Below are 24,482 nucleotides of genomic sequence, written 5' to 3'. Positions count from 1 at the left end.
TTTTGATATAATAAACAAGAAGAACACAAAAAATTAAACTATAGTTTTTTTTAGCTCATTGAGCTCATTATATTATACTGGAATGAATTGTTATGCTAAAAAGCAACTACTAAAAGTTTGAAGAAAAATATTACAATGCTTGTAAGTTAATGTTTATGACAGGGAAGAATACATTAAAGTATGTTATTTTTTATCCTTTTGACCTAATACTGTTAGGTTTTTTTTCTTTTGAGGTATGCCAGATAGATAATGTGGGCTGAATAAAAACATTAGCAATTTATTATTATTTTTCATAGGTTAATAAAGTTTCTTTTTAAGAATAAAGGAAGAGAGTATGTGAGGCCGGAAAATTTAGTGAGTAAATAGTGAAAAAGGAAAGAATGCTTTTTGTTTATCTGTGAAAGAGCATGTTTTTTAATTTCATATGTTAGTTTTCATTACATATTTTGTTGTACTTGATGTTAATAGGCTTTATTAATCTTTACATTTTTATTTTATAAAGATAATGAAATTCTTTTGTTATGTAGTTTTCTTTTTATCCTGAATGTTTTGTTATTTTAGTAAGATTATGATTAAAAGAAACAACTATGTATTTCATTTTAGTTTCATTACGATAAAATTAAGAATATATTTGTGAATGCATAATGATAATTAATGTAGCTTAATAAAGGCATGAAATATATTATTTTACAAGAAAAAATGCTCTTACCTACATGTATATAAATTTCACTTTGCTGAGTTTTCATTCAACTTTCGGAAATTTCATCATCAGGTTTTGTCTGAAATTATAATGTCATAATTAAAAATGCGCTCAGATGAATTGATATAAATTTATATACACTATAATGTAATTAAAAATTTGTATATTTAACACTTTCAACGCGACCGACGAGATATCTCGTCTTTCAGATACTTCCAATTACAGGTTTCTGTAATATCATAATAAAAAATGCGCTCAGATGAATTGATATAAATTTATGCACTATAATGAAATAGAAATTTGTATATTTAACACTTTTAAAGCGACCGACGAGATATCTCGTCTTTCAGATACTTCCAATTACAGGTTTCTGTAATATCATAATAAAAAATGCGCTCAGATGAATTGATATAAATTTATGCACTATAATGAAATAGAAATTTGTATATTTAACACTTTCTAAGCTACAGACGAGATATCTCGTCTTTCAGATACTTCCAATTACATGTTTCTGTAATATCATAATAAGAAATGCGCTCAAACGAATTGATAGAAATTTATATACACTATAATGTAATTAAAAATTTGTATATTTAACACTTTCAACGCGACCGACGAGATATCTCGTCTTTCAGATACTTCCAATTACAGGTTTCTGTAATATCATAATAAAAAATGCGCTCAGATGAATTGATATAAATTTATGCACTATAATGAAATAGAAATTTGTATATTTAACACTTTTAAAGCGACCGACGAGATATCTCGTCTTTCAGATACTTCCAATTACAGGTTTCTGTAATATCATAATAAAAAATGCGCTCAGATGAATTGATATAAATTTATGCACTATAATGAAATAGAAATTTGTATATTTAACACTTTCTAAGCTACAGACGAGATATCTCGTCTTTCAGATACTTCCAATTACATGTTTCTGTAATATCATAATAAGAAATGCGCTCAAACGAATTGATAGAAATTTATATACACTATAATGTAATTAAAAATTTGTATATTTAACACTTTCAACGCGACCGACGAGATATCTCGTCTTTCAGATACTTCCAATTACAGGTCTCTGGGGAATAAAATTTATCTCTTATGCCAGTTTAGATAGGTTGATAGATATGATCAGAAAGTTCAACCTATCTAAATTGATGATAGATAGGATTAGAAAATTCAACCTATCTAAATTGTTGATAGATAGGATCAGAAAGTTCAACCTATCTAAATTGTTGATAGATATGATCAGAAAGTTCAACCTGTCTAAATTGTTAACAGATATGATCAGAAAGTTCAACCTATCTAAATTGTTGATAGATATGATCAGAAAATTAAACCTATCTAAATTGTTGATAGATATGATCAGAAAGTTCAACCTATCTAAACTCGCATCAGAGACAAATTTTAGCCCACAGAGACTTGCAATTGGAAGTATCTGAAAGACGAGATATCTTGTCAGTAGCATTGAAAGTGCTGGGTTGTTCAAATAAGAGTACCGACCAAATAAGTTGTTCAAATAAAATAATTTAACCAACTAATTGTCATTACTAATTTTCCATAAATTCTTAATAATTCTTATTATGAATCATATTAATGTGGTGTATGGAGCATGATCCTGGCGGCGTCATCACTCAACAGCCAATCAGAAGCTATCTGATTCCTGCCATTAAAACTGTATTCAGTACTGTAATAGCGTTCATCGATGTAAAGCGGCCCAGCCGTTCGTCCAGTTCATTAAATTCATTTATGTTTAATTAGTGTGTGATTCTCTTAATATGAGCCATCTCTAAGTATTAATCTCAACCGGGCTTTCCCCTATGGCCGCGTGAGAGATATTTGATTTGATATATTATCCGGTTTGTAGAGGCCTGTTTTTCGAGCCAGAGTTAACATGTCTTTACATGTGGGGACTCGGTCTTGGATGCAATTACCTCGGAAATAGAAAAAATAATCTTCGATCCGGTAAGAATCCGTAAATTTCAACATTAGTTTTCGTCAAATTATCCTCGGTTCGGCAGTGGCCGACAAAATTGTTCAAGAAAACTTCAGTTCGGCAGTGGCCGGCGAATTGTGAAGTTCCTGCAGAATATTATCTTATTGAATATAATTGAATTTAGTTTAGTTTAGTTATATTAAAGTCCCGTTTGAAGCAACACTAGGGCTATTTTGGGGCGGACCTCGTAATTTTGAACCGCGGTCAGATGACGAGGACGACACCGGAGCTGGCACCCCCGTCTCCACACCACAGGACGACACGTTTGGTCAGGACGGATTTAACGCGCAACAGACCCCCTTACAAGACGGTTCTTCGGTGGAATCCTGTCTCGAACCTGGAACCCTCCGGTTCTGAAGCCGAAACCTTACCACCAGACCACCGCGGCCCTCTGGATATAATTGAAGAAGAATAGGAAATTTTAATATGAAAATGGTATTATATTAATATGAGACTTATATTTTTATTATATGAATTAGCAGGCTTTAATTCATACCCTTTTTTTTTTTTTTGTTTATGCAGCTTTACAAACCACTGTAATTTCAGCTCTACTTTAAGGTTGGGTCTTTTTTTTATTATTTTGCGTTTTTCTTTCAATATTTATATAAAAAGTACAGTAAAATGTAAAATTTCAGGAAACAAACACTTTTAAGGCCACAAAATGGCTTAAAAAATGTGCATTTTTCATCGAATTTAAGTAAGGCAAACACTATGTTACTTTCGAATTACTTCTACTACTAATAACGATGAATGTGTGTGTCTGTGTGTATGTGCCCCTCGGAGAGATTTTTAAAATTTTTAAATTTGATTAATTAAAATAATCTGATTTTTTTTAATTCTGTCTATTTCAACATCCAAAAATGCTATTGCACAAGAATGTACTTTGTACAGTTTCAAGATGCATAATTATTTTTTATAATGATATCAGTTTTATAATTGTACAAATTTTTCCAGAGTTTTGATGGTTAAAACAAATATTTTTATGCCAAATTTCTAACAATTGCTTACATTATTGATCTGAAATTCAAATCACTTTTATTGCTTTATGAAATATTTAATCATGATTTTTTTCTAAACTTTAAAACTGAGGAAAAAGATTTTTATTTAATGCATGCTTAATTTACTAGAAGGATTAAAAAGAAATTAGTAATACCACGAAAGCTAGAATACAAATGAACGAAGCAATTGCGTTGCTAGTAGTACTATGATATTAAGAAATTCTTCGTTAAGAAAGTATATGAATACAGTAGAAAGGATTTTCAATCGTAAATATATAGGATTTTCAAAATAACATGGTTTTAATGTCTGATAAATTTAATGGAAGCAGGGATATGAACTTGCGTTTAAGCGATTCAACTGGAGTTAAATGTAGGTAATAACTCCTGACTTACCAGCTGGGTGAAAAAGGTGCAAAATTCTTTGAATAAATAGTAAAAATAAGCAAAATAATTTTCCTTTAGCTTTTAACAAAGGTAAAAAAAAAACGCAAATAAACGCTTGAAGAAACGATGAATAACGTTTTCAATTTCATTGAAACAATAAAATTTATTGCTAAAAATTCTGTAAAATGAATTTTTTTAAATTGTCGAAATTCCGAAAAAGAAAACACTTCAAGTGATTTCAATAAAAAGAGAATTTTTGATTTTCAAAATAGTTTTTAAATAATTAGTTTTATATGATAATATTTCTGGTACTTTAATAGGAGAAAACGTCAAATCTCAATTAATTTTTCATTAATTGAAACTTCAATAAAAATTTCTTTTAAGTTACACACTTAAACAAAGCGCATTTGGTCCAAAATTAATAGTTTTGGGTCAGAACGTCTGCCTTATACAGAGCCAACACACGCACAGAACCCACATTCTCTTTTATTATAAGTAGAGATTGTCTCATCTGCTTTATTTCTCTCAAAATTCCTCTTCGTTTTTCTAATTGTATCAAATTGAAGAAAAATTAAATTTCGGCTTTGTTTCATTACAGTTTTTTTTAAAATTATTAACTCGTCAGAATTAATGCAGTATATATATTCTTTCTTCTGAACTTAGTGAATTTCGTGTACTAATGGCGCGAAGTTCTTTATTTAATCACTATGAAGGGTATTAATATTACCGTTACGTGACTCAGAGCATTAAGGTGAATTCGCTTACCTGACGTAATTACTCGAAACATTAATTCTTTTTTTTTTCCATTTTTAAAATTCTTCTGACGTCATACTTGGAAGCCACGACGATTAATATTATTAGCATACTCAACGTAATCTGTTGGCTATAAGGCTTAAGACAAAGGTATTGAATCGATAAAAGCAATTAGCTTTTAGCTTTTAAAATTAATAGTTAAAAATCTGCGTATATAAAAATGTAATACCTGCAACTAAAATTTTGAAAAATAGCATTATATCCCTAGTATTTATAACCCTAATACAAATTGCATTTGCTGGTTATATATGATTAAATCAAAAATTGGATAATTGAAATTGCGGATGATTTTAGCGAATATTTTGTCATAAAAATATACACATTGTAATATAAAGTTGGTATTGAATTAAAAATTTGGATAGCTTATAGGTATTGATTTAAAGAAAACAGAAAAGAAGGTCTATAATTGTTGTTTGCCTACTTCGGTAATGCAGCCTGGATCCCATCTGTAATATGTAAATGGGAAATCAGCATTGGTATGCACTTCTAGAGCAAATGTTATATGCGTAAGTCAGCTATCTAACTCTCCGACCCGCGACGAATGCACACGGATTAAAACCATAAAACTGAATGACCAGACCGCCGCAACAGCAACATTGGCGGGAACTGTGGTTGAGTCCTAAGGGCCGTCACCGGTCACGGTACATCCCTCCCCGAAGGAAGTACGTCCCTTCATCGATGGGAGGAGTCAGATCCCCCACCTATTAGTGTACCCATCCAGGGTAGCGAGTTCCAACCACCATGCCGGAAGCATCTCATCCTCATTTCGAGGTGCCCCCGGGGTGTTATGGTATATTGGTATAATTAATAGTCTTCCGTGCCCTTTCATACTACTGGACTGAATTCTAGATTAAATATGATGTAAAAGGACCCAGCTTGTTAGACGGCAATTCTATTTCCCTATGCATAATAATCGGTTATTAACTTCTTAATCGTCCCTATACGCGTGCAAACAGGCAATACCAAATTTCAATTTAATTCATATATATATATGTGTGTGTGCGTGTGTGTGTGTGTGCGTATAATCATTAGAGTAATCAAAAGTGAGATGTATTGAAAATGTATTTACTATTGAAACAAATGTTTTTATGAGAAAGGCGATTCAGAAGTGAAACATTTAATAAACCTGTAAAATGTCCTCCGCAATTCTCGACAGAAGTAGCGAGCATACACAATTTTTTTATTAGGCGATCTTAAGTATCTACTTCGGAGATTTAAAATGATGCATGTATTTGTTAATCGAGTATTAATGATTTATTTGAAATATTCGCAAAGGTAAAGATAGGAAACATCACTTTCTTATAAATGGTAATTTTATTAACTATTATTAAGGAAATTGTTTATTGCGTCTTCTTGATCATTCTTTGATATTTTATCTCCAACACAGATACTGAAATGTAGTCGAAATGTGTACAAAGGCAGCAATAATAGAAATTAAAACCCAAACAGATAGCAAATCGCGCCTTAAAAATAGCAACAGAATAATAGTGTTGGGCGCAATTGCTCGAAATGTGACAATAGTCTAACGAAAGAATTCACTGTTCGTGTCAACGCCTCCATTAATATAGTCTTCATGACAAGAAGTAGAAGTTTCTTGAAATATATGTCGATATCGCTTCTAATATAGATATCATCATAATTCTTGTATTTTCTAGAACTTTTCAGTTTTGTTGTTAATTTTTTTTTCCAAACTCCCAAAATGACTGCCATGTTTTTCACCAAGATTCAATATCATTGATCTGGCATCTATTCATTAAAATATTTTTAAAATATCCTATTTCAGATGAGATTAATTGCTCATGAAAAGAAAGTTACAGATTTAAACTACTGTTTAGTTTAAATGTATTATGAAATTTAATTGACGATTAAAAAACGAATTATTTTCCTGTTATTGTACACTTAAATATCGTTGCATGCATTTTTTAAATCATGTTTCTTTATATTTGGCTAATAATCATATGCTTTTACAATAAAATGAGTGCTTATTGAGACGCATGGATAAATATTTATGTCTAACACTTATGAAATTTTCTTTAATTAGGAGTGGATGGGATGAAAAACATCGTACAATAAACTTCTTTTTTTTCCATTTTGAAGAAAAGATGTAAAGTTATTTAATTTAGAGTAACTCTTGCTGAAAAGTTAATAAAAATAAACTACAGAGAGATATTTGCAAACTATTTTCAGAAACTTCAAGGCAAACATGTTAATTTCTTTTTTTACGAGAGGATTCAAAATCGAATTTCTTTCTGGGCTGTGTTTACAGTTTCGCCCGAAGCCTCCACTTTTAAGCAAGATAGGGCTTCTAAATGTTCTTCTATCGTTACGCCATGTGTGTTAAAAAGGTTATTTCCGATGGAGTATCCACGGTTTTTATTTTCCAATCTCATTTCGTCGTAGGAGTGAAATTGTTTGAGTTTCCTTTTTATTGAAATAAATTTTCAACTCGCGCGTGGATTATGATGTAGAAAAAAAACTTGTCTTATTTCCTCTGGGAATATATTCACGCTTTTATGAAAAAATGAGTTGAGGTGTAAGGTCTCGCATGGCTAGATTAAACTTTTATTTGACTTGGAAATGAGCAATGGAAGACTTTATAACTTCTGATTAAACTGGTGCTTTCATTATGCATTGAATTTCTCATTTTTTTTCTTTATTTGCATATTTTTATACGTGTTTATAATACAAACTTGTGTATAAGTTGTAAAATTATATTTTTTTATTATTCACTATTGAGTTGGAATATTTTTGGAAGTTATCGCAGAAATATCCCAGAATTCAGATTATTTTGTTAATTAATTAAAATTATTCTTAAAATTTCCAAAACTATAGATCCGACCTGCACATTTCCACTTTCCAAGTTACATATGCGCAAATTTGGTAGATGTAAGTCAAATGGTCTAGCCTGTAGAAAGCCATTACACACGTACAGTCAGATAGACACGCGCACGCACGCACACATTTGTCTTCATTATTAATAGAAATACAGATTAGAAACGGGTATCCAATTAGAAATCAAAGTGAAGAGTGTTGATCTTCATGACGCATTCATTTAGCAGCAGTGAAGCAACAAATGATGATTAATCTTCATTTCTTTCGATATTATTAATGGATATAATAATAGTAATGATGGATATTAATGATAATGATGAAGGTTGCACTACATTGAAATTTTTTACGGATACTCAGAATTTCACCTAGAAACATACGAATTCTTATTATGCATAATAAAGATGATTTGCTATAATCGACAGCATTTCAGCGATTCAAACAACTGAAATTTGGATATGCTCCAATCACGCTGGAGTGATGTAATCAATAGTTATAATATTCAAAATTTAAGGATTCACTCAGTTTTAGTAGCAATAGAAAAGATCTTTCTTTTCATTTAACCCTTTGTAAAGCCATGGGAAGTATGCTTTCTAAATTCATCTATCTTTGGGTGAAGTTACATAGATTGGCTTAAGTTCTGACAAATTTTTCAATAAGACAGAAACTTAGATTTTTCAATTCTTTATCTCACACAAAATGGTCTGTCTTGATTTGTTACTTAGTTATTAATTAATACAATAAATTATTTAATCAAATTAAATTTATCTGATAAGTTAAATGAATTACTTTCCTTATGCCAGTCTCATTCCTAAAAATATTTTAATATATTATGACTAGAAAAAATGGCCTTTTAAAGGGTTAAAACTATTCTCTTTTGGTCACCAATTGTTTCGCTGTATATATGGATTTTATTATATATGTGTTATATTAATTTCCTCTTACATATGTTCTGTTTATTGCGTACAAGAACCTTTATAATGGAGATCTGTCCCATGACATCATGGAGCTGTTAAAAAGTATATATTGTGATCATCTAGTTTCTAAATTTCGCGATATTATAACTTCGTTTTTTACTTAATAATTCTTCTTAATAGATATTAAACAGAAATTTTGTCCTTTAGCTTGCAGCAATGCAAAAATATCAAACTATCAGATTACAATGAAACAAAGAAAAAAGTTTGAATTTCAGGCCAACAATATAATCTATTTTTGGAAATTTAGTAAAAAAAAAAAAAAAAAAGATAATTTAAAAAAATTTCCAAAATGCAGCAAAAAGGACTGTTTAAGTGTTATTTTTGAGGTTTTGAAATGGTGTAAAATCTATTTTGATGTGATAATATTTTCGGAAATTGTTATAAAAAATGTCAACATTTCGTTTAATTTTTAATTAATTAAAATTTAAAAATCACTCCGAGGTGCACATCTCCGATATCCAATTTATACATGTGCGAAATTTGGTAGCTGTAGGTCAAACAGTATAGGGCCAAAACACATATACACACACAGGCACGCACACCTTCATTGTTAATATAGATTTAAGCAGTGGTTTTGACGAACCAAAGAGAGAAACTAAGAAAAATGACTTGAAATTACAATGCAATTCTGTTTTTGTTTGTGATATGATGACATGAATTTGACACATTTAAAAATTTCCATTTACACAAGAGCCAGAAGAAGCATAGTAAATTAATTAATACAGCTCAAATGTCCATCACATTTTAATGCCTAAAAATAATTTTATGGTAAAAAAAATAAGCATATTTTTTTGAATTAGAGATGTAATGGAAATTTAATACACGAATATTCCTCTCGAATAAGCTGGTTATCAAGGGCGGTTAGAATATCGGTAATCGCCATCTTGGTAAATCAGTGTGGTGAATAGCATATAAGCAAGTTAGCAACTACACTGCACGAACAATTGCTTTTGCATAATGGTTTAGTTGCTGGACTTCGAACCACAAGGTCCCACGTTCTATCCCCGCGCAATTCAAATCCGCTAAATTGGTGACCTCGGACAATGAACCTTCAACCCTCGTATAGCTGTTGTGGCGCCATCTACCCGCAACCAAAGTCGTCAGATTCACTTGACGCAGCAATCCAAAGTCGTCAGACTCACTTGGCGCATCAGCAACCACATAACGCTTGGCGCTACTCAACTGGGTGCAGGCCCATTTAGACAACAGCTAAATACATCACCACTCAACATCCATATCGTTCATCTCATCCCCGACTCACTGGAGGGAGAGTCTGTGGTGAATAGCATATAATCCAGTTAACAGCTCTTCTACTCGAACAATTGTTTTGGTATAATGGTTTAGTTATTGGACTGCGTACCACAAGGTCCCAGGTTCTATCCTTCGCGCATACCAATCCTCTAAATTAGCAAGTACAATAAATGTAGTTATTTTTATTGAATATTTTTATAGCCATGGTCCTTTATTCGTGAATCTTAACTTGAACAGTGTGAAGTATCAAAAGATGTATATTGAATAATCGGAAATCAATTTTATGCTCAAAAGATTTGCGAATTTTTTTTCTTTTAAAATAAACAAAAATTTAAATGTAACAGTTTCCATAACACTCAAGACAGACCAGACGAAACAGAGACACAGATAAAATTCCATGGTTGTTTTTTATTCAAAACTCAACTAAAAGAAACTTTAAGCTTTCAAATTTTTGAAGAAGAATTTAAATCGGAGCAGAAAAGAAAATAAAAAGACTACTAGTTCCTTTTTTTAAAAAAAAAATCCTCTTTTGTTGCTTTAAAAGAAACCACAGTCACTCTTCATGAAAGTCATCCAACATTCTTGTTGTTTTTAATTTCTCTCTCGTATTATCCTTCTCAAATGGTAAAGTAGATTTGGCGAAGAAGAGACCCAGCCAGAGTGAAAATGGCACGTCAGTCACATGGAGTGACAAACCAAATCTACTTAAGCCGAGCTCAACTGCAGGCACTGTTTTGCTTTCATCTTCGACAGAGATGGGATTTTGAGCTCTAAAGCTCTCTTTTCCACTTCCTGAGACGGATTTGGAGACGCCTGCTTCATGAGGAGGTCTATTTACAACATTCTCGGTCGTAAACGAGACGGCGTGTTTTATAGATGTCTATTGCCATCGCCAAGTTGGCGACGTCCTTCACAGCAAAATTGCATTTTGAGCCTTTTCTGTCGTTGAGAAGAAAGTGAATTACGTTTGAAGAAAAGACAGGATCTATTAGAGAAAAATGAATTCTTGTGGCAAAACTTATATTTCTTAAGTTTAGAATTCCGATTCAATATTTATTTCATTATTTAGTTACGTTGCCTTTTAAGAAGGAAAAAAAAAAGGAGATAATGTTGTTGGGATTGACTTATTCTTTGGATCTGATAATCTTCAATATTTCAAATGATTATTTTAATAAATATTTTTTTTCACTTTTTAAAATCAAATGTACCTACTCCCCCCCCTGAACAATAGACTGTTTGATGAATATAAAAAAACACACGTGAAAGTAAATATTTTAAAAGAAAATACTTTTTCAATCTAGAGATAAAAAAAAATCGTGGTAGGGCTAGATGCTAATTAAAATTCGAAACCGAATTATATTCATAATATCCTTTAAATTTAATTAATTTAAAATTCCTCTTCCTTGTGATTTTTCCATCGTGATATATTTTTTTTCTCATTTCTTTTAACGCCACTGGTTTAAGATTTATTTTCGGTTTTTGGATTTTTGAGAAAAATAAACGTTTTCTATACTTAGAAAAATTAGTAATAAAAATGTGCGTTTTATGCTTTTAAAAAAACCTTTTCTACGAGTAATAAAAAAAAAATGTCTGATTTTTTTTGTTCATGATATATTTTATGATTTATAATTCAAAATTTATCCTTTCTTAAATTTATTCCTTGATGGTACTGCTCGTAATAGATGAAAGAACCTCAATTAAGTTTAGAAATTAATCGATGGTGGAGTTCTGAGAATATCTAAAGGTTTATATTATCTTTGAGGGCACACAATTGGACAAATTTTCCGAAATAAAACGTATCAGAAATCGGACAGAAATACCGATTACAAGATTGCATCTTTAATTATGAAACAAATGAAAGTGAGTAAAAATAAATAAAGTAATTATTGCTAAAAATACTAATTTAGTAGAAGGATATAATTTAATAATTTTTATATAGTAAAAGTTTAGTATATTAGTTCAAGGTTTTTTTTTCTTTATTGTCGAAAGTTAAATACAGATAGAATCTGTTAATTTGGAATTTCAGGAAGAATCTATTCTGTGTAATAGTGAATTTTATGCCATAGAATTTCTTCATATTTGAATTTTATACAAAGATGGAAATACAGGTTACAAACATCTTTTACTATATTCTCCAGTACATTTATCACAGAAATTCTTTAGCTCTTGAGGATCATTGTTATTTCAGCAACTTCGTCTTTCGAAGCAAACATCGGAAATCTCATGGGATGAGATCAGGGGAATTTGATGGTTTGAAAGTACTGGAATGGAATTTTTGGCAGATAATTTTCCCCAGGAAATATCTATGATTTCAAAAGGATGGAATAATCTTCTACTTGGATTTTCTCGCAGTGGCGGAGTTTTGAATGCATATATTTACAATCTACTTTCATGCGCTGTACATATTTGAAGTAGATAAAATGTAATATGATTGTCTAATAGCATGATACCGTGCTCATATTCCGGGAGAAAGGACGAAATTACTTTATTTTTTGAAAATATTCAAAATGTTCAGGGATTTTTTTGATCATAGTAGTATAGGTTAAAAGCAAGATGTTAAAGTAAGTTAACTAAAATTATTTTTAAATAATAATAAGAAAAACTGAAAACATATTTTTAATGATAGAAATGAACTATATATTTAAACTTATTTGAATAATCATGTAAAACAATGAATGAACCATTTTTATGCAAATTCAAGTACCATAATTAATTTTTAAATACCTTTTTAGAGTATCAGATTATCCTTATAAATACTTATATCCTTCAGAAAAAGATAAAATGAGAATCTTTCATAACAATAGCTCTTTATTTAAATATCAAAAAAAAAAAGGAGGGGAAAAAAAGAAAGGTCAAATATTCGCTATCTACAAAAGCCAAATGTCGCTTTTATCTTCAGAATTCAATAGATCGAAAGAGAGTTAGGAGTATCGAAAATAATGAATTTCGATTGATACGGCTAAGATGCACAATAAAAGTCCCCCTTTCCATTGTTCGATTCCAACTCTTCTGCTTTGTGTGTCTTTAATCGATATTAAAAATAGTCTGCGCTCTGTACGCTGGAACTGAAATGAAATGACGAACAAAGAGACTTCAGAGACTTTAGTAGCGATTCAAAGGTAGTTCTGGAACTCTTCCAAAATTCTGGAGGCAGTGGATATGAAGGCAGTTTTCAAAAATGTTTGGACCATTTGCGCAGAAAAAAATAGCTCGTGTTTTTGATTCTGAAACGGAAAACTGTGATATATTAATCTAATTTTATATTTTTCGGAAAGAATACTCCCAAATGGTTCATAAGAAAGTGCTGATACTTTCGCCAGTGCCATTTTTATTTTTCAGAAAAGAAGATACATTTGTGGACTGAAAACTGCAGTGAGAATCGAGAAAATTATGAAACTTGATAGCGTATTCAGTGGAGGTTGGATATTTATAGAAATTTCTTTAAGGCGACCTCTGGGATGATATTTGCCCTTTGAAAGCTAAATATTTCTTAGAAGCTCTCTTGAGATTTTTATGCGCCTTTTATTGCCTCTGGGGAAACGTTCTGCTTTAAGTTTTATCGTTTATGCGGATAAAGTTGTTTAGAGTATTGTTTATTTTAACTTGAATGCTCTAGTCTTTGGAAAATAAAAATATCAAGCAATTGCCTTGGAAATTCAACGTTTTGAATTTCAGATATGCATTATTTGGGAAAATTTATTTTGCTTATGTTCGCCAGATACCAATTGTAAAGGAATGTGAGAAGTGCACTCTTACAACGTTATTATCTTTTCTACGTTTTATTTTCATTTCTTTTTTTTTCTTATGCGAAATATGTTTCGTATACTCTTGGTAATAGGAATGATTTCCCATCTCTGATTTCTGGGCAAGTGAGTTCTGGTTTAAGTGAGTTATGTTTATTCATGAAATTTGTGTTGAAATGAAGAAAAGGATTCCAACATGTTATAATCATAGAATGACTACTCCGACCCGCCCGAAGGCAACTTGAAACTTGACAACAAAGAAAAAACTTGAACGGTAAAAAAAGAAAACGGGCCGCCGCGACAGGAACACTGGCGGGAACTGTAGTTGAGTCCGAAGAGCTATCCCTGGCCACGGTACAATCCTTCCCTACGGAAGTACGTCCCGTCATCGATGGGAAGTAGCCAGCCCCACCCTTTCGTATACCCACAATGGTAGCCAGAGCAAACCATCATGTCGGAAGCTTCTCATCTTGCCCTCCCCCGGAGATGTCAAGAACGTGCTATAAATTAAATTCATTAGCACAAGATAATCTTCGATGTGTCTATGATCTTGTGCTATTTTCTTAATGCTGTATAATATCGGAAACATATCGCAAAGATATTGTAGAGCATTTTGTGCCATTTAGGAACATAATTATTTCAGTATTAACATGGTTTTGAAGCCATTTGATTATCTGTAAGAAATATTTACCTTGTCCATTTTTTGTCAAAATTCCAATTCAGATATTATCATTGGACATGAAGAATTTATTCATTTTCATTGTAAATATTTATAATCATATAAATTTAAACATTAGTGTGCTTTAGAAGATATTTGTTTCGCTATAAGAAATATGTATATAGTTCATTTTTTTGTCGAAAATCCATTGTAAGTATTATCATTTAACATTAGTTCGCTTCACCCTAAATGTTTATTGATATAGTCAAGTTAATTATTTCAATGTTATTACGAGTTTTTAATATTGCTTCTCTTGTGCAGTTAGTTTCATAGTAAGAAAAATAGTTTCACAGATGCTGAAATGGAGCTGGATTAGTGACTTCAGGCTGAATTTGCTAAAAACTTTGTGGTCTTAGAATATTCAAGAATATGGGCGAAGCTCCATTAACTCTTAACTGGGGAGGTGAAAATTTAGGACACAACTGGTGAGGTGAAAATATAGGATATAACTGGGGAGGCGAGGTCTACGATACCGCATTTTCTTTATATTCAAATTAAATTTTCTTATAAAAATATTAGTATGAAAATCAGCCAATACATTCTGCAGATAGTTTTCTTGATATATAAATAGGTTTTAGAAATTTTTCAAAATATATTATCATTGAAAAAAGTAACTGCGTTTGAACATACACTTTTTTTCTCAAATTACACATTACAACAAATAATATTCTTGAAAAAACATATTACCTTTTACTTTTTAAATCATATTTATTTTTATACAAAGTTATATAGAAAACAATATAATGGAATATTCAACAGTGTCATGAAAAAAAATGACAATAGGTAAAATTAACCCTTTTTTTCTCATCGGCATCATTTCTACGCAGAAACTTGTGAGCGTTCATAGCATGGTTTTCGAGTGCATTTTCAACATACAGGTTAAGTACTAGTATAAAAATCAGCCTGTAAATTCTGTAGATATTTCTCTTTGTATATTAACATATTTTAGAAATTTTTCAAAATACATTAAAACTATAAAAATTAATTATATTTAAACATTCATATCAGAATCAATCGAATGCGAACTTTCATCGAAAAAAACCTTCTGTACAATTATGCTCATCCTTAAAATCATCTTCTTCTTCATTTAAAAGTCTCTGGAGCTCTGCTTCATAACGAGAATCAGTAGGTTGAATGATATTTTGAGGACCAAGTTTTAGAGTCATCTGCTAAGTTTTGTATAATACTTTAAAACTGAAAGGGAAGTGCGGTCTCACAGACGTCGAGCAAAGAAATAGCTGAAATATTTTTTAAAAACCATCCTCTAAAACAGGTTGAAAAAGTGCACGTGTAGTGCAGGTTACGAAATAAGAAGTTACAGGGTCAATCCATTCGAGTGAGCTAAAAATGGAATAGGGTTGATCGAAAGGCCATCTTTAGCTGTCTGAGACACCGCAGCTCCCCAGTTAAGCGTTAAGTCCCTATAACCAATTTATCGATGTTTTAGAAGGATTATTGTTTTTTTTTTTCAGAAACTAAAAAAAGCTGAAAGATGAAGCTGAAGCAGTGGTGGAGTTAAAGCAACACGGTACTTAAAAAAATATTCTAAAATATTTTTTTAAACTTTTATGGGCTTATGTGATAAATTGAACCTTTCTAAGTGTATCTGTAAAATGTTAGAACTGTATCTGCATTTTATATTAAGTTATTTCAAAAAATTTCATGTATGAGAGAAGCGAAAACAATGTTGCCACACCCACTTCTCTAAAATCTGTTAAAATAGAGTTAAAATAGAGTCAGATAAAAAAATGAATTATTATATTTTTCCCACCAAATTTGTATACTAAATGAAGTTCAGTAAGTCACACCCCATTCCAGATGGTTACCTTGGATAATTCTTATTTCGTTCAGAGACTTTTAAATAATTCGTTTTTAACATTTTTATGCAACTAGTATTGCCTTCTATGCATCACAGTCATTTATCTTTAATTGACTTTTAAAGAGTATTTAACGTTAACTTCATAAATTATATTTAACAAAGTAAAAACCCTTTTAAATCTTCTTAATCTTCCATTATTCTTTTACTCCCATTCTTCAAGACATTACCTTTAAAATCTATTTTCACGTTTTCCAGTAACTCCTGATGTCGTCAAAATCCTGTCTAATAATCTTCCGACGATTGAAGCCGAATTTCAATCCTATGACAAATCCTCTTTTAATCCTTTCTCTCTCTGTTTAAGACTAAAGGGGGAGGGAGTTGGCTTAAATCTTCGCAACCTTGTTTCCGATGCACTGGATTTGCAAATGTAAAGCTGCAAGGATCAGCGGGGATCAACCACCTGCATTATGGGAAGGAAATTTCATACATCACTAGCATAGTAAGGGTTAAATATGGTGAGTTATTCATCAAGTTGTAATCCTTTGCAGTAACGTCTATGTTTGGAGTTTAATAAACACGAAAATTATCTGAAAATTTAATTTTATTTTTAACTGGTTTTAGTGGAATGCTGATTTTGAAAACTGAATCATTATCTTTTTTTAAGAATTTAATCTTGACCACTACTTATACTTAACAAAAATTTATAAAATACTTCCGCAGCACTATTTTCATTAAAAGTAATTCCGAAGCACTATTTCCATTAAAAGAAATTAAAAATGGAATCAGTATGAGCTTACACGCTTAAATATTCACACAAATAATACAAAATATCCACATAAATAACAAAATTAATTACACTTTTTTTTTCAGGAAAAATGATTCAAATGTCACGTGCAATTCAACTCTAGTGATACAATAAATATCCTTATCGCATTAAGCATGCTAGTCTATAAGATTTAAAACATTCTAATATAAATAAAATCTGAAATGTTTTTATTTGAAAAACGCATAATTTAATTTCATAAAAATTTAAATAATTTTAAAAAAAATGAGTGATGATAATTCATTACATTTTTTTTCATTACTTCCCTTTTGTCCTGACACTGATATTACGGAATTTCAGATTTTAATTTTGACACCAAACAAATCAATAAATCCTTTGAAGAAACATTAATTAATATTATAGAGGAATATTTTGACCAATCTATCAGCGACTACAGTATGAAGAAACATGTATCTATGTTTAGGAAATATGTCAATTTCTGTTCAGTTTATATAGGGAAAAACTTTGCAAATAGTTATAAAAATATTTGATAATTATGTTCTACACTATTTTCATTCAGCAAGTTAAAAGTCATCGCACAAATTTTCGTCAATTTTATTTTATCCCGAGATGAACATCAATCCTTTAAATCTATCGAAACTGAAATGCACTAAACGACCGTGCAAAAATATTACGGCTGACGCACGCAACACCTGACTCTGATTGCGAAATTTCTTCTCCGCTTAAATAAGTGTGATTGATTAAATACCCATGGAGCATTTTTGTTTGTTTGAGACATTTTCTATATGCATGGTTAGGAAGACAGAGATAATTTTCTGAGAACTCACAATGAATGTCTGAGCTTACATTTGCTTCATAACTAAATCCTTCTTTTGTAGAATAACCCCTTGAGAACACAGACTTCAATGGAGATAAGGGAATTTTCTTATTTTTCCAAGAGAAATCTTGGGATTTTCGGTATTTTGAGATACCTGAATTCGAATGATTTTGGGAGTGAGAAAGGACAAGTACCGTTCTTTGCTTTCAATAAGAGAAAAAAAGCCCTTTTAAGAACTATTTATGAATGGTTCAAGTCGCTATCGACAGATTTTGTCTACAATTCACTTACTATAGTATGAAAAGTTATATACCACTGTTTAAGAAAAAGGAATAATAAATGATTGAGATAATGAGAGATCAGCGATTTCTAAGAAACAGTCACCCATGTAATAGTTAAAGGTATGTTAACTAATTTGACCCATTGCAGCTTTAACAAATAAGTTAAAATAGGTGGATTACCTTTCTTTGTCTTACTTTGTTTCCAAAGAAGAGAATAAGTCGTCGAAAAACTATCGTGGAAGATGGAATTTGACATATTTCGTTGGCTATTAAACAAGACTCTACTATGGAAAAGTACATACAAACCTTTTGCGAAAGAAATAAGAAAATTTTGATTTAATGGTAGATTTCTTGTTTTTGCAGAATAAGTCTCTCTTGTCAGTAGATTTAAAGTTCTCGTTAGGCACGCTATTTTCATTATACAAGCTAACTCGAAATTTTTCATCCATTCATTTGTCCTTCATTCAGACATGGATACGACTGTCCCTCACAGTATGATTAAAATTTTTATTTATAAAGAGTTTCCAAAAATTAACACTAGATTTGAATTTATCACCATTCATGCAGAGAAGTGTAGACAACCCTATTAAAAGAAACCATTTGAAAGCTGATAGTTTAGGGTTAGTAAAAATGGAATGTAACAAGACAGAACAATTTGTTTTCATTGTTGAACAATATTTCAAAAATAAGGAATGGTTCCACAGTTCGAAAATTTGAGAATTGACCCCTAGATCATGTGATTTAACACCATTGGATTTTTTATGGGGTTATTTGAAGTCAAAGGCCTATGCCAACAAGCCCACAAGCACGAGTGCATTGACGAAGGAAATTCAATGCTGCATCAACGCAATCCAGCCACGTTTAGGCAAAATGGCCATGAAAAATTTCGACAAAAAAGTGCACACGTGCCAGCAAAGCCGTGGAGATCATTTGTCCTATGTGTTATGCCATACCTAACCCTATTCTGTGTATTTTATAATACAATAGAAATATAAAATTTAAAGAAAAAACTGTGTTTTTTATTTAATTCAAAACTTGCTTTAATACGTTGTTATATCGTGCAAAACTCCATTTTTACTAACCCTAAATTATCAGCTATCAAATGATTACTTTAATGGTTGCGTTAGTTTTTGGAACACCCTTTATTTTCGTTGGCAAAGTTTAGTATGAAAAAGTATATACTATAATAGTAAAGGGAAAGAAATAAGTTTTTGAAATGAACGAGACATTTGACATTTCAAGAAACACGAACCGCTGCTGATAGTTAATGAAAGTTTTGATAACTTTTTTCGTTAAATAATCATTATAAAAAGAGTTAAAAATCGTCTCGCAACTTTTTCATCAATTTTCTATCATCTTGACTTGTACGTCATTCCTTTAAGTGTCGCACTTTGCTTCCGAACAAGAGAGTAAGCCATCCGAAGAATTATCAGCAAATGGCGGAAACTGCACCTTCTATAACTTGTGACATATTTCGTGTCCAATCGATCAGCGGGGGAGATAGACACCGAGTGGAACTTTTATGACAAGAGACGCCAAGTTTCGATGAAAAATGAAAAGATACTGCAGGAAAAGTTTCAATTTATTTTGCCCTCTTGCACGAACGATGCAGCCGCGATAAGAGTTAAGTGTGCTGTCCTATTTTAAGTGTAGATTTCAGACAATTTATGATATTTCTAAGTCATTTTCGAATGTCAGTTTGGTAGATGGGTTAGGAAATAGCGGAGAGTTTTCGACTCAAGATAATCTATAAGATGGCCACCTTTTTTTTTCATCTCCAGGCTTGGAAGAAATGAACTTAGAAGGTGAAATGTTACGGCTATTGTCCTTTAAATGAAAATTATTTATGAAATTCAGGTGGTAGTTTCATTACTGTCAAAGTTGGTTTGGGAAAGTAAGAGAGATTTCTAGCGGAGAAAATTGACGATATATCTTTTGAACTTAACTTAACCTGCAATATTTTCTTTCCTTGAAATATATATTGATTTGAAACCAGAGATATATACACTGAATTTCATGACTTAGTGAATATGAATAATTCACTGGGCCATGAATATTTTCATAGTAGGCTCACTTTTCGGAACCTTAACTCTTATTAGCAAAATTAGAAGAAAATTATTTTAATTGAAAATATTAAATTCAAATGTATCTCAATATTTATTTTACGATCATGATTATTTTTCTTATTCTTCTAATTGAATTGGTTTCTGTTTAAACCTTTCTAAGGCCGTGGGAAGTATGTTTCCCACCAAATGTATCAATCTTTGTATGAAATTATGTAGGTTGGCATAAGTTCTGAGAAATTTTTTTATAAAGACAGAAACCTTAAATGCTTCAGTTATTTATCTCATACAAAATGATGTGCCTTGATTTGTTATTTAATTATTAATTAACCAAATTAATTCATTAATCAAATTAAATTTATCTAATAAGCTAAATGAATCCCTTTTCTTATTCTAATTTCAAGCCTAAAAATATTTTAACATAATATGACTAGAAAAAAATGGCCCTTTAAAGGGTTAAACCATGCCTGTAATAAAAGGTTTTCGTACACAGGCAATTACAGCTAGCATTTAACTTTAGAAGTGAGAAATTATGTTTTTTTTTAATTTGCATATATTTAAACATCTTTATACTATTATTCTCTAGCTTAATTTTGCTTTAATATTGAAATCCGCTGAATTTCTTTCTGCTGAATCTGAGAAATTTTATTTTATAATTCTCTGATTAATATTGAATATTTCTCTGAATAAAATCATGTGAAACTTATGTAAATCATGACATATTCTGTAGCGCTACCAAAACTTTAATATTGAATGAGTATTCTATCTACCTTAATAATTCTGTAGTGCAAAAAAAACTTTAATATTGAATGAGTATTCTATCTACCTTAATAATTCTGTAGTGCAAAAAAAAACTTTAATATTGAATGAGTATTCTATCTACCTTAATAATTCTGTAGTGCAATCAAAACTTTAATATTGAATGAGTATTCTATCTACCTTAATAATTCTGTAGTGCAACCAAAACTTTAATATTGAATGAGTGTTCTATCTGCCTTCATAATGCTTACGAATCTGCCTTAAATCAGCAAACATGTTTTGGAATTAATTGACATTTGATTATTTCCCTTACAAAACTTAACTTCAAAGATTAGGTGAAAAGATAGCAAATCAATGATCTGAAGAGAAAATAAAACACCAGAGCTTGCATCCCCCCCCCCTCGCCAATCTTCCGCGCTCCACCAGCGGGAGGACATTTGGTTTCGGAGGATTTAACGTGCACCAGGCCCACTTGTAAGACGGTTCTTCCGTTGAATCAGATCTCGAACCTGAAGCCCTCCGATTTCGAAGCCGAGAACTTACCTCCAGAGCCCACCTTACCACTAAGGCCCATAGCATAACTGTATGAAGCATTTTAAATTCTAAGACTTCTATGACTATTCAAATTTTTAAAAATAATTTCCTGGCAATGCCATTAAGATTAAGCAAACTACAAAATATTCATTTTAAATTTTACATTAGAAAAAAAAATTCCGGTGAATCAATAAGAAACCAAATGCGGATAGTTTAGAATATTTAATTAAAATTTCCTGATTAATTATTTTTCCATTTTCTTATGTGATCGAAATCTGAATGAAATTTTACTGAATATATATTTTAAATTGAAATTTGCTTTATTTTTCACAAACTAAAGATTTCTATTATATCGGACTTTCAAATTTTTGACTTGCGATAAGAAAAAAATAATGAAGAAACTCTAATTTGAATGAATTATGAGTTCTTTTGAATTTATATTAAACTAAATTATAACAGAAAATATTTCCTAAATAAAAAAATAAGTTTCTATGCGATTGCAATGATGACACTTTAATATAACGGAACATATTTCTTTCGGAACTAATTATAAATTGTCCATTTAATACAGAAATTTGTTAAGTACAAAAGAATTTCTTCGGTACTTAAAATCTGTTGAAAATGCTTTAAAAAGCAGACAATATGCTTTTAAAGCTATCTTGTAATGAATATTAAAAATATAATTAAATATTCGATTGTTTTCCAGATGTGCAAATGATTATCTGATAGCTGAACTATTAAATGAGTTTTGGCAAATTAAACTTTTGAATGCCAAAACTGAAGTAATCACTTGCTAATCCTATGTTAAGCATCTTTCCTCAAACTGAAAAGCCATTGGGTAATTTAAAAAGTTTAACATTCATGACTTATGAATCGATATAACGAAAATCATTAACCATCTGTAAAGTGATATTTTATTATTACAATTAAAAACAATTTTATCAAGTTTGTTTGGAAATCTAATGCATTTTAATGTCATAATAAACTTTTGTAGAAATTTTATCACAGCATTGTGATTCATATTTGGAAGAATACAATACTATGTTGTTCAAGAAAAATTATTATTGGGAAAATCCATAAAATTCTCACCTTAAATGGAATAATAAAAATTAAACTTTGAGTTGCTTTCAAAAACAGGTTTGCAAAGAAAAATAGGATGTATACAAAATTATAATATCTACATAATGCTGTCTTTTGTTATGGAAATGCTTTCTTTGTTAGAAACGCATTTTTGTCATAAAGATCGAAGCAGTGAATAAACAATTTTTTTTTACTCAGCACATCTGCCTTTTTTAATATCTGCATCTGCTCTGGGGCCAGAAATGTTTACAGAGCAGCTGTTAACAAAGCGTTTATTTTCCTTCCATTAAATAAATATGTTTCATCCATTCTTCGTTAGAAACTAACTTTTATACCTAAAATGTAAAGGTGAGATATAAGTAAATATTTGCCAAAATTCAAAATAAACTTTAGAAATTTAAAAATAGGGGAAACTATTCAGAAGAATAAATTCTGTTTTAAGTTCGTAATTCTTTACAATGTTAACTTTTGTTGCATATTTGTTGACAAATACGAACATCTTTCGAGAAAGACTTTTTTCATTTTTATCGATTGGCAACGCCAGACACAGTAAATATTAAATGAAGGAGATAACAGATAGGTTTATTTTAACGTGATAACGTTTATTGTCTGGGCAATATCTGTAAATTGAGGTAATGAAAGATTGATGAAAAAAATTGTCTAAAGCATTTTTCAAGGTATACATCAGAATTTAGAGCTACCGAATTTTATATGTAGTTACTTCTTATAAAATCCATGCTTAACATTCATGCTTAAGGTTTAGAATTTTTAAAACATTTTAATTAGAATTTCACTACAAAAATCAATAAAATATTCAAGTTTTTACTCAACAACTTAGGAGCATATTACGATTAGCATCACTTTAAACTTTAATTTAGCGATGAATTTAACTATCAAAATTTCTTAGTAGTCTAGGTATTGAAAACGTTAAAATTTACCTGCTTACTTTTCGTACAATTTTTCCAATTTCAAGAATTTTTTAAAAATATTTTTAAACATGACTTACTGCAATATTTTTTATTGTTTTGATTAATGCATTTATATTTACGTACGATGTGATAATATCAAATATATTCTTTTTTGTGTATGAACGTTATCGGTATTATATTATTATGATAAAATTTTATAACTAATATGAAGACAAACGGGTCAGCCCTGAAAGAGTATTACACCTGGTGTGAGAGGAATTACAGATTCATATCTACTTTTATGTATTTTTTTCATCTCATCCTTTTAATTTCCAGGGGATAGTATAGCCATTTTGAAAATCTGTAAGACAAAAACCCCTTTGGCAGTACAGTACATCATTCTCCAAACTTCAAGCAATGTATTAAACTAACAGTTAAGATAAAAAAAAAATTGTAATTGCACCATATCATATGGCTTTATTCAAATCATAATCTTAAGAACATATGTCAGTAACAATCTAACTATACATTGTGCAGTGGACTCAAATTGCTGTTTTATTGTTACCGCACATTTTGTATATCGAATGCACTTCATTATCAAATGGATATAAAAGGGAATTGTTTGTTGAACATCAATTCAACCCTTTTATAAATGGCCCTTCCGTTCTGTCTGCAAATCGTTTGTTGATAACGGATCATATTTCTATTGCTATTAATTGGCTGGCGCTCAGTTTTAGTGCAAGTGATGCTTTAAAAAATCATAAAAAAAAACGAATAATCTCAGCCTTTCTAGAGCAGTGGCAGCGATTTTAATAAAACAATATTTTTACTAAATGTTTCTATTTATTAAATATAAAAGTTCTAATTTTGAAAACATTATACATTAAGTTTTTTTTATTGTTCACATAATTAAAAAAAGGAGTTTAAAGTACTACCTGCAGCAAGTTAAAGGTTTTTCGTGCGAAATTGTAAATTAATTAAAAGCTATACTTTATATATATAATATGAAAATTCACTTTCTGTTT

At 30.5% G+C, this 24,482-nt stretch overlaps 1 protein-coding gene across 1 annotated transcript in view; it reads right to left on the bottom strand.

Moving 5' to 3' along the window:
• LOC129975377 (thrombospondin type-1 domain-containing protein 7A-like) overlaps positions 1–24,482 on the bottom strand; it is a 610,131-nt gene that overhangs the window by 308,039 nt on the left and 277,610 nt on the right. Inside the window, exon 3 of the mRNA XM_056088439.1 lies at positions 710–779. The gene's annotated coding sequence lies outside the window, so the exon portion shown is untranslated. The remainder of the gene's footprint in view (positions 1–709; positions 780–24,482) is intronic.

This window comes from Argiope bruennichi, chromosome 7 (genome assembly GCF_947563725.1).
Source record: "Argiope bruennichi chromosome 7, qqArgBrue1.1, whole genome shotgun sequence".
In the NCBI taxonomy this organism is placed as follows: domain Eukaryota; kingdom Metazoa; phylum Arthropoda; class Arachnida; order Araneae; family Araneidae; genus Argiope; species Argiope bruennichi.
This window is presented reverse-complemented; position numbering and strand designations above follow the sequence as displayed.